Genomic DNA, 9,840 nt, shown 5'->3' with positions numbered 1-9,840 from the left:
TGGCCTCTTATTTTTCGAATGATTGAATGAGTGATTGACCTTGTTGTCAATGAAGATTATCTAGCTAATAAATTATTCCAATAGATCTAATCTCATTATGGAAAAACCTCATTGTTATTAAGGATAGGAAATAAGGAATCTACACTATTAGTGATATTTATGCGTAAGAATCACAAAGTCAATATGTTATATTAATGTGAGAAGAGTTAAGTGAAAATGTAATTAATGGATTTGCATTTATAAAAAAGGTAAGGGGGTCCATTTGGCTATCAAATTCCAAAGTGAGGAGAAGCTTTTGTTTTGAGCATCTCTATCAAGAATGGTTATTTATATCTTGTGTGGAGATTGAAGAATAGTTTACCATGGAGGATACTTGAATGGTTTCACTGCTCATTGATTATAGAATAATTTTTTTAGCTTTCTCGTTGTTATTGAAAATATGTTTGAAGAAATAGAGCATGCATTCTAACAATGCCATAATAGGACACCTAGTCATTCCGAAAGTGGGATGTTACTTGCTTTGCTTGTGTGGTCTTGGTTTAGATAGCTGGTGAAAGGTGTCGAGATGTTCTCATTATCTTTGTCATAGTTTTATCAATACTTTTAATATCAGTCCATCGTAAGGATTGATCAATGAACCATTTTCCAACAAGGGTTCTGTTAGAAAAGTAAACAAGATGGCATCCACCCACTATGGGCCATCAACATGTACTTCCATTTAGTAGAGAGGTAGACTAGATTTGACAAAAAAAGATTTTTTTGTCTAAGCTAGTATGAAAATGAGGGAATGTGAGCTTTAGGCATGATTCATGGTTCATGCCTCTCCAAAAAAAGAGTATGAATCTAAGACCTATTAAGGTTGGAATGATTTGGTCTTAGCAAAAGAAATACACAAGTCACCCTAAAAGTTGGTATTGCACTTAATTATTATATCCAAGATAGGTCACCTAGTCATGAAAGTGGGATGCTATGGCTTGCTAACTAAGCCAAGCTATCATTTCTCTATTATATGTGCCCAATTTTTACTAAGACTGATTTAGTTGGTCATGTCAGGTTTGAAGCTAGCACATGGTGACATCATGATGGATAAAAGTTTGGTGCATCTTAACAGGTTTTAAAATGCACATCCTATATAAATATGAATAAATTATACACTTTTAACATGGTGGATTTAATGATTGTAGTTTGTCATTTGTTTAGTTACGACAGAGTATTGAGGAGTTATGAAATTTCTAGAACTATGTATTTCCAACCACAGTACAAGTTCGATTGCACATGTATACTTGGAGTGTTGCCCTGCACACGTGTGGGGTTTTATATCTTGGGAGACAGATGTCCAGAGACTAACAACAAATTACAAGGAAAAAAATCTGTCTTAAAGTTATTGTGTCCAATAAAAGCCTTGCCTTGTTCAAATCTTGTAATTGCGTCCATTCAATATTTATAAGTTTTTATTTTATTTTATTTTTATTTTCAAGTTGTTTTCTATCTATCTTCTTTATTCTTATACCACAGGAATAACGGGTTCAACAAATGTCTTGCGACATTCATCGCTGACTCTGTGTCAAGTGTGTTTTTAGTGGTTCCAACGCCTTAAGAGCATTACCTACCCCACTCCACGTAGAATGTGTCTCCCCTCTCATAAGAACTTCAAGTTCCCGCAACTGGGTTGATCAAGAATCAATCCCCCTCTTTGAGATTTATGGTAATTTTTACTACTTTATAATTTAAAATTATTTTCTACTTAAATATATAAATTATAATTCATTTTAAAATGCAGGGTTCTAGATAAAATGTTTAGAATTGATTAAGGGAAATTTTTTTTTTGTTTGGATTAAAACAAAATTTAATGTTTGTTTTTTACCACGCTTTGAGGGATTTCCTTCTATATTTTTCAGTAAGTCCCTTTGATTCTACTTGATCTTTAGTAGTTTTAATGTTGACCAGGATTTCCTCTGATATATTACCATTTTCCTTCGTTAGCTTCAATTTTTGAAAACTTTTGATAGAGCTCTTGAGCCTCGTAAGAGATAGGAGATGTTAGGTGTCCATTTCTAGGTCGATAATCTATGAATGGCATGATCTCTAGGTGACCTGAACAAACTGTGAATATCAATTAAGATGCAACAAAGACGTCCAAAGTTATTCAATGATGCAAGAACTTAGTCAGATTGTAAAATCATAAAGAGTAGGATTAAATTGAATCAGAATTCAAGTAACTTAATTGTATGATTGTTTTTTTATGAAAAGATCTCATATGTATGAGAAAAATAAGTACAAAATATTATCTAAAATTTGAAAATATATATATAACATTGAAATTGACGTCATTTCACACATTGCTGATGTAGGCATGCGTACAGAACCATCGATGCTTTTCACTGAGAAGCAAGCTAGAAGCATCTATGGTTCTGTGCACATCAATATGTGAAACAATGTCGATTTCAATGTTACTCCAGCATGACTCTATGCCAAATTACACCATCAGCTGATTACAACCTCTGTACGCATTTGAGGTTCCTCACTATGTTGTGGGTGGGTCTGCCAAATTAAATCAAATCAAACGATGTAAGATGTATCTTGTTCAGATCCAACTCTCTTCAACCCCCTTTCTAGTTCACCCAACATCGCGTATATCTCCGCACTTCGAGGGTGAGTTGCATTCCCCACAACAAATTCATGAAAAATTCCATCAAATTCTATGAAACTGCACCCGGTCTCTTTCTTGGCCCCTTTGTGTTCCATTTCTTTCCTTGTTTCACGTGCATCCTCCCACCGTCCGGCGGAGGCATATATGTTCGATAATAGGATGTAACGGCCTCCATCATTCGGTTCCAATGATATCAAACGTTTCCCGACACGCTCCCCAACCTCGATGTTGTTATGCGTCCTACATGCTGCCATCAAAGCACCCCATTGTGAAGCCTGAGGTTCCATGGGCATGTTAGATAAAATTTCCTCAGCCTCACACACTAGCCCAGCTCGGCCTAAGAGATCAGCCAGACACCCATAGTGCTCGACCCTAGGCTCAATATTGTATTCCTTCATGGAATTGAATATCTCAATTCCCTTGGACACCATTCCTGAATGGGCACACGCACATAGAACAGTAACAAATGTGGTCGAATTAGGCATCGTCCCGTACCTCCTCATTCTTGAGAAGAATTTCAATGCATCATGTCCGTGTCCATGCATGGCAAGCCCACCGATCATTGCATTCCAAAGTATTACATCCTTATCATGTATCCTAGTAAATAATTCTAAGGCCACATCTATGCATCCACACTTAGCATACATGTCAACTAGAGCTGTCGAAAGAACTACATTTTTCTCCATTCCTAGCTTGTTTTTGTCAATATAAAGATGCACCCATTTCCCTTGATCAAGTGTACCCAAGTTCGCACAAACCTTCAACACACTAACTAATGTGACTACATCAGGCTTCATACCCAAAGCTTGCATCTCCTTGAAGAGTCTCAATGCCTCAGAAAACTTGCCATTCCTTACATACCCATCTATCATGGCACTCCATGAAACCAAACTACGTTCCGGCATTATCTCGAAAAGCTCCCTTGCAGCATTAACATCCCCACATTTTCCATAACCAGAGATCATAGAATTCCAAGAGATGAGATCCAAACACGGGCTCTTATCAAACAGTAAGCGCGCGTCTACTAAGCAACCCATGTTACAATACATGTTCATAATGGAGTTCCTAACAACAACCATGTCCTCCACCCCATGCTTCAAAATTTGACAATGTACCTTTCTCCCTATTTTATTACTACTATTACTATTACTATTACTACTACTAACAAGTATAATACAAGCCTTCACGAGAAGAGAAAAAGAATATTTGTCTGGTGGGACACCTCTATCAAGCATTCGATAATAGTACGCAATGCCAGATTCTGGAGATTCATGCTCCGTGAGGCCTATGATCATAGAATTCCACGTGTACGAGTCGGGCATTTCTAAGGAATCAAAAATGACTTGGGCATATTGTGGACCGTGTGCACACGATTTAGATTTAAAGCAGAACGCTACAATGCGACTAGCCGCAAAAGTGTCTCTAATGAAACCCGAGGTTATGGTGTAGGCATGAAGTGCCTTAATGTCCGTGAGGTACTTACAGGAAATATTAAGAAAATGTAGAATTGGGTGGTCAATGAAGAATTTTTCGCTAGTGTTGCGGGAAAATGATACACACATGGATGAAAGAAATGATAATGATTGTTTCCTAGTGGAATTACTTAGCCACTTTATCATACACCTTGCCTGCATGACATTATGTTTTTTGAAAGAGAAATAAAAATTGGGTTTGGCCATTAAAATACCATCTAAAGAGAAGATGGCCTTGGTCCATGAAAAATTTTCAAGTCAAACACAACATCTGTAGTGTGACTCAGTGTTTTTGAACCAATTTTACAGGAAACCCATTTTTCTTTGCTAAGTTTTTTTTCCGGATGTAAAGTTCGTAAATCGTAGTAGATCAAGGTTTATATAGGAATACCCTCCATGGTTTAGTGAATATTTTGAAACACCCTCGTTGTTTCCAAACTGATGACAAGCCCCTTGATCTCAGTCCTCTCTTATGTACTAATAGGTGGTAGAAAATGATCTTAAATGCCCTCGTTTTCCAAAGAGAAAAAATAGAAGAAAAGAAATCCTTAATTTTTCTTCTCAATCACCTATGAGGTTTTGCGAGGCTTGAATGGGGCTGGAAATGATCCAAAGTGCAGAGAAGCTTTTGTTTTGAGCATCTCTATCAAGAATGGTTATTTATACAATTGTGGAGATTGGAGAATAGTTTACCATAGAAGGATACTTGAATGGCTTCACTGCTCATTGATTATAGAATATTTTTTTTAGCTTTCTCGTTGTTATTAAAAATATGTTTGAAGAAATAGAGCATGAACTCTAACTAAGCTAATATAAGATACCTAGTTGTTCCGAAAGTGGGATGTTATGGCCACTTTTACTTGCTTTGCTTGTGTGGTCTTGGTTTGGATAGCCGGTGAATAGTGTAGAGATGTCCTCATTATCTTTGCCATAGTTTTATCAATACTTTTAATATTGGTCCATGGGAAGGATTGATTGATGATCAATTTTCCAACAAGGTTCCTATTAGAAAAGTAAACAAGATGGCGTCCACCCACTATGGGCCATCAACAATTTCTTACATTTAGTAGAGAGGTAGATTAGATTTGACAAAAGATATTTTGTCTAAGCTAGTATGAAAATGATTCATGGTTCATGGTTCATGGCTCATGCCTCTCCAAAAAAAAAAAAAAAAAAAAAAAACAGAGTATGAATCTAAGACCTAACACTAAGGTTGGAATGATTTGGTCTTAGCAAAAGAAATAGACAAGTCATCCTAAAGTTGGTATTGCACTTAATTATATTATATCCCAGATAGCTCACCTAGTCATTCTGAAAGTGGGATGCTATGTCTTGCTAACTAAGCTTTGCTACCGTTTCTCTATCATATGTGCAATTTTTACTAAGACTGATTTAGTTGGTCATGTCAGGTTTGAAGCTAGCACGTGGTGGCATCATGATGGATAAAAGTTTGGGACATCTTAATAGGTTTTAAAATGCACACCACACCCTAAATAAATATGAATAAATTATATATTTTTCATATGATGGATTTAATGATTGTAGTTTGTCATGGTAGGGATTGTAGAGTCTAGTTATGTTTGATCTAGTTGACAACTCGATCTAACCCAAATTATATTTGCGTGGTATTTTGATGGGAGATTTTCTAAGGCTTAATTCATGGAGTGGAGGTTTAGTATATAGAAGTTGTTTTTGGTGATTAGGATTTTTTAAAGTCTTGATTGTCGTTTTTGGGACTTGAGCCGTACTCTATAATTTTTCTTGATAATAGTGAAATTCTTGCAACTCCGTGGATGTAGACAAATTGTCGAACCACGTAAATATTGTCTTGTGCGTGTGATTACTTTCTTTTTTCGACTTGTGTTTTTTCTCTATTTTTTGTTTCTCACAGATTGAGAATTTCGGATTGAATTCCTTACATTCATTAGTAATATGATAAAAAAAAATATAAAAGTATTTTGTTAAGATACATGATGCATGGAAGCTAGGGTTATTAATAGATTAGGTCCGAATTGGATCAAATTGATTTGGTACTAATCCAATAAGTATCATATCGGATTTTATTGGATCTCAATATTATGATCTAGATCTGATCCATTAACAATCGAATCGTGTCTAGATCAAGTCAAACCCTATTTTGTATACACATTATAAATAAACTTCATACATCCCAACAATATACATAGTGTATTAGACCCGGACATAATTAATCTACATCTGATCCAATAAAATATCGGATTGAAACCTTATCAGATCAATTCAATTCAAATCCGAAGTTTTCAGAACGGATCTGATTCTAGGTCCAATCGTATCCATTGATAGCCCTAATGAAAGCATGGACATCAACCAAATCTCACCATGATGAAACCTTCATTTTTGTAGGATGGAGAACATTTCGTGGAGCCGAAACAGAATCTGGATTGTCTGAGACAGTACTTTTGCAAACAAATCGCACACTTTGTTAGGTAGGATTTGTCTACACAAATACTGACTCAGACACCACACCCAAAATCTTTTATCTTCTAAACCCTAACTCTGCAACACTTTACCCATACAACTCTTAGTTTTTGTATAGAAATCCAAATATAACACCTATATCATCTTGTGTTCCGAATCCCAATAATGTTGTTAAGGCTGTTAAATGAGTTGAGATCTCATTAAGTATCCCGTTTCTATAGATAGGAACAGTGTCTACGTGGCACAATTTGATTAAGACGCATTAAATTGCAGGAAAGGTTAGATTTGGAGTTAGGTGTTCTAAACACCAATTAAAACGTGCCACGTATGTATTATATTTCATAGGAACGAAACACCGTAGTGGATCATGAGTCCAACTAATAACCCTTATATTTCAATCATACGTTGTTTTTTTTTGTTTTGTTGAGATTATTTGATTTTCAATACACCTGCATTTTTTAAAACTTATTATTTACCCCTTTGAAGTCAGTATTTTTTCATTGACTGACAGAAAATGATCCCGAGTACCCTCATCTTCAACTAGTAGACAAAAACAAGACTCCCCTTGTTTTTTGATCTAAGGCACAGCTACCATAAGTTCATTAAAATATTACAAGTACAAATCGAACGACTCTTATTTTTTTCTTCAGAAAATGTATTATATACAGTAAAACTTTTCAAGGATCAGGTGAAATTCTCATATTTAAAGATTATTAAAAAATAATGCTTAAATATAAAAATCATAAAGTTGTCAGAAGTATGTCCTATCTATTTTTTCTTTTTTTATTTATTAGAAATAGATAATCATGTAAGCACAAAAAAAAAAGGAGAGTTGATAATCAGAACAGTAAAGGGAAACGGCATGTCCTTGCCTTGAAATGCCTAATGTTTCTCCTTCCAAATTTTCCAATACATATCAGTTGTGATTTTCAAACTCAGTTCTTCACTCAATTGATGCGACCAGGACATAAAACCATAGATCATTCTCTTCGGGATACACAAGAAAAAAGATATATGATTCTATGCCTTGCCATGTCGGCCAAGTTTAAAATCTTGAGTCTAAAAATCATTAATATATATATATATATATATATAGGGTCCCGTTCAATGGGTAACTTTTTGGCAAAACATGAGTTAAAAGTTTTGGAATGGGCTGATTTTTGGTGAGGATGATCTCTACAGTGAGGAGATCATCATCACCAAAAATCAGCCCATTCCAAAATTTCTATCCCCATCAAAAATAGTTTACAAAAAATGGACGGTCCACGATTTTTTAACTTGTAAACATGGGTTAGAAGTTTTGGAATAGGCTGATTTTTGGTGAGGATGATCTCCTCACCGTAGAGATCATCCTCACCAAAAATCAGCCCATTCCAAAACTTCTAACTCATGTTTTGAAAAATATTTTGCCAAAAAGTTAGACATTGACCACTACCCATATATATATATTTTAGAGGATGCCTATGGTATGATTCACTCGTACCATAACAAGGGCATCCCCTCGCAGATTAATGGGTGAAAATGAAAAAAAATTAAAGTTGGAGGAATATTATTATAAAAAAATTTAAGATTAAAAGATGAAAAACAATAAAATGAACTAAAAGAATAAAAAGAGAAAATATAGTAAAATTAAGAGGGATTGAAAAATAAATGAAATAAAGTGAATTTCAAAAATTATAACTTGATAGGAGTATTGTTAAAAAAATTGAGATTAAAAGAATAAAGGAGAAAAAATATAATAAAGTTAAAGGATCAAACATCCTCTTTTGGACTTAGGGGGTAAAAGTGAAAAAAAAAGATTAAAAGGGTACATGATGAAAACCAATAAAGTGAATTAAATGGTAGAAGAGAAAATAAAATAAAATTAGAAGAGACAAAGAATAAAGGAAATAAAATAGGTCCCATGACACTATAGCTTAACAAGATGTATATCTCCAACATTATAATTAATTGGAGGTTTGTGTCATACAAAACTGTTCCAACTCAGTTGTGTTCTATTATATAGATATTGTTGGAAATTCTGACGAAGGAGGAAGAAAATTAACTTCTAGGCTCGAAAAGATTCGATCTCTTTTAGACAAATATTCTCCCCTACTGGTTGAACCAAAGTACACAAGGGATCGACGAACAAATGCCTTCAGGATACAAAGAAGCCTTACACTCAATACACTAAATCAGATTATGTACGATCTGATTTAGCCTAGAACACTCGGAAAATTAACAAACTGATGATGCCTATATCTTAAGCTTAGAGAGAGGAGAATACAGAAATTTTCGGTGAAGAAATCTGAATCCTGGTTGGCTTTTTATAGCCATTTCTGTGTCTGTTGACCATGAGTCATGATATAATGTCTCTTGGTCTAATAGCCGTTAGATTGTGCCTTATCTAAGATCTAACGATCTAGATTGCACCCTATCGAAAGAATGTGTCTCATGTCCTTTAATTAATACTTTTTAATTGAATCTGTTTGATCTAGTGGCTCTGATCGCGTCCAATCAGTTGCCATTTGATCTAACGGATCCGATCGTTACTGATCAGGTACTATATCAATCCATCGCATCTGATCATCCTGATCAGGTACTACCTTAATCCAATGCATCGGATCGTTCTCGATTCGATATTATTTCGATCCATCGTATCCGATCGGTTCCCGATCGGATACTAACTTGATCGTGCGGTGCTGATCGCACCCGATCCATCACACGTGATGGATCAACCACCACCGTTGGATGGTTTCGTATCCCGAAAACTTTAAGGCTCCCCAGCTCCTCGCGACGATGCGTACGTGCGAAGTGCCAAGTGCGCCTCAAAGCGCCCAATCGCCTCTTTCGCACGTCGCATGTCGCACGTGCGCGAGTGGTGCTTCGCACCACCTCGAAGCACTGGATCAAAGCCTAAAGGTGTGACACAAATACAACTAACTATGTTGGTTATTACTTATAAGGTACACCACTTTCTAACTTGTGAGCGATGTGGGACTAAACCTTATATACACAAAAAACCTCAAAATCTAACTTAAGAAAAACAAACCAAAAAACTATAAAAATTCTTATTTTATTTTGAAAATATACAACAAATCCCCCACTATTTCAAAATATAAATAGTTGAAAAATATATATATATATAAATAATAAAACAGCTGCACCATTAAATGGCTGCCTACGTACCCAAATAGGGATCAAGCTTCCGTAGTTCTTACAACTAAAGAACGATTAAACAATTATATCAATTTTTTTTTTAATTTGGCATCATCGTAGAGA

At 35.3% G+C, this 9,840-nt stretch overlaps 1 pseudogene; it reads right to left on the bottom strand.

Annotated features, from left to right (window-relative positions):
• Positions 1 to 2,152: 2,152 nt before the first annotated feature.
• On the bottom strand, positions 2,153 to 4,826 carry LOC147392966 (pentatricopeptide repeat-containing protein At5g66520 pseudogene; annotated as a pseudogene).
• Positions 4,827 to 9,840: the final 5,014 nt, after the last annotated feature.

This window comes from Akebia trifoliata, chromosome 10 (assembly GCF_017979445.1).
Source record: "Akebia trifoliata isolate Shusen 1 chromosome 10, ASM1797944v1, whole genome shotgun sequence".
NCBI classification, from domain to species: domain Eukaryota; kingdom Viridiplantae; phylum Streptophyta; class Magnoliopsida; order Ranunculales; family Lardizabalaceae; genus Akebia; species Akebia trifoliata.
This window is presented reverse-complemented; position numbering and strand designations above follow the sequence as displayed.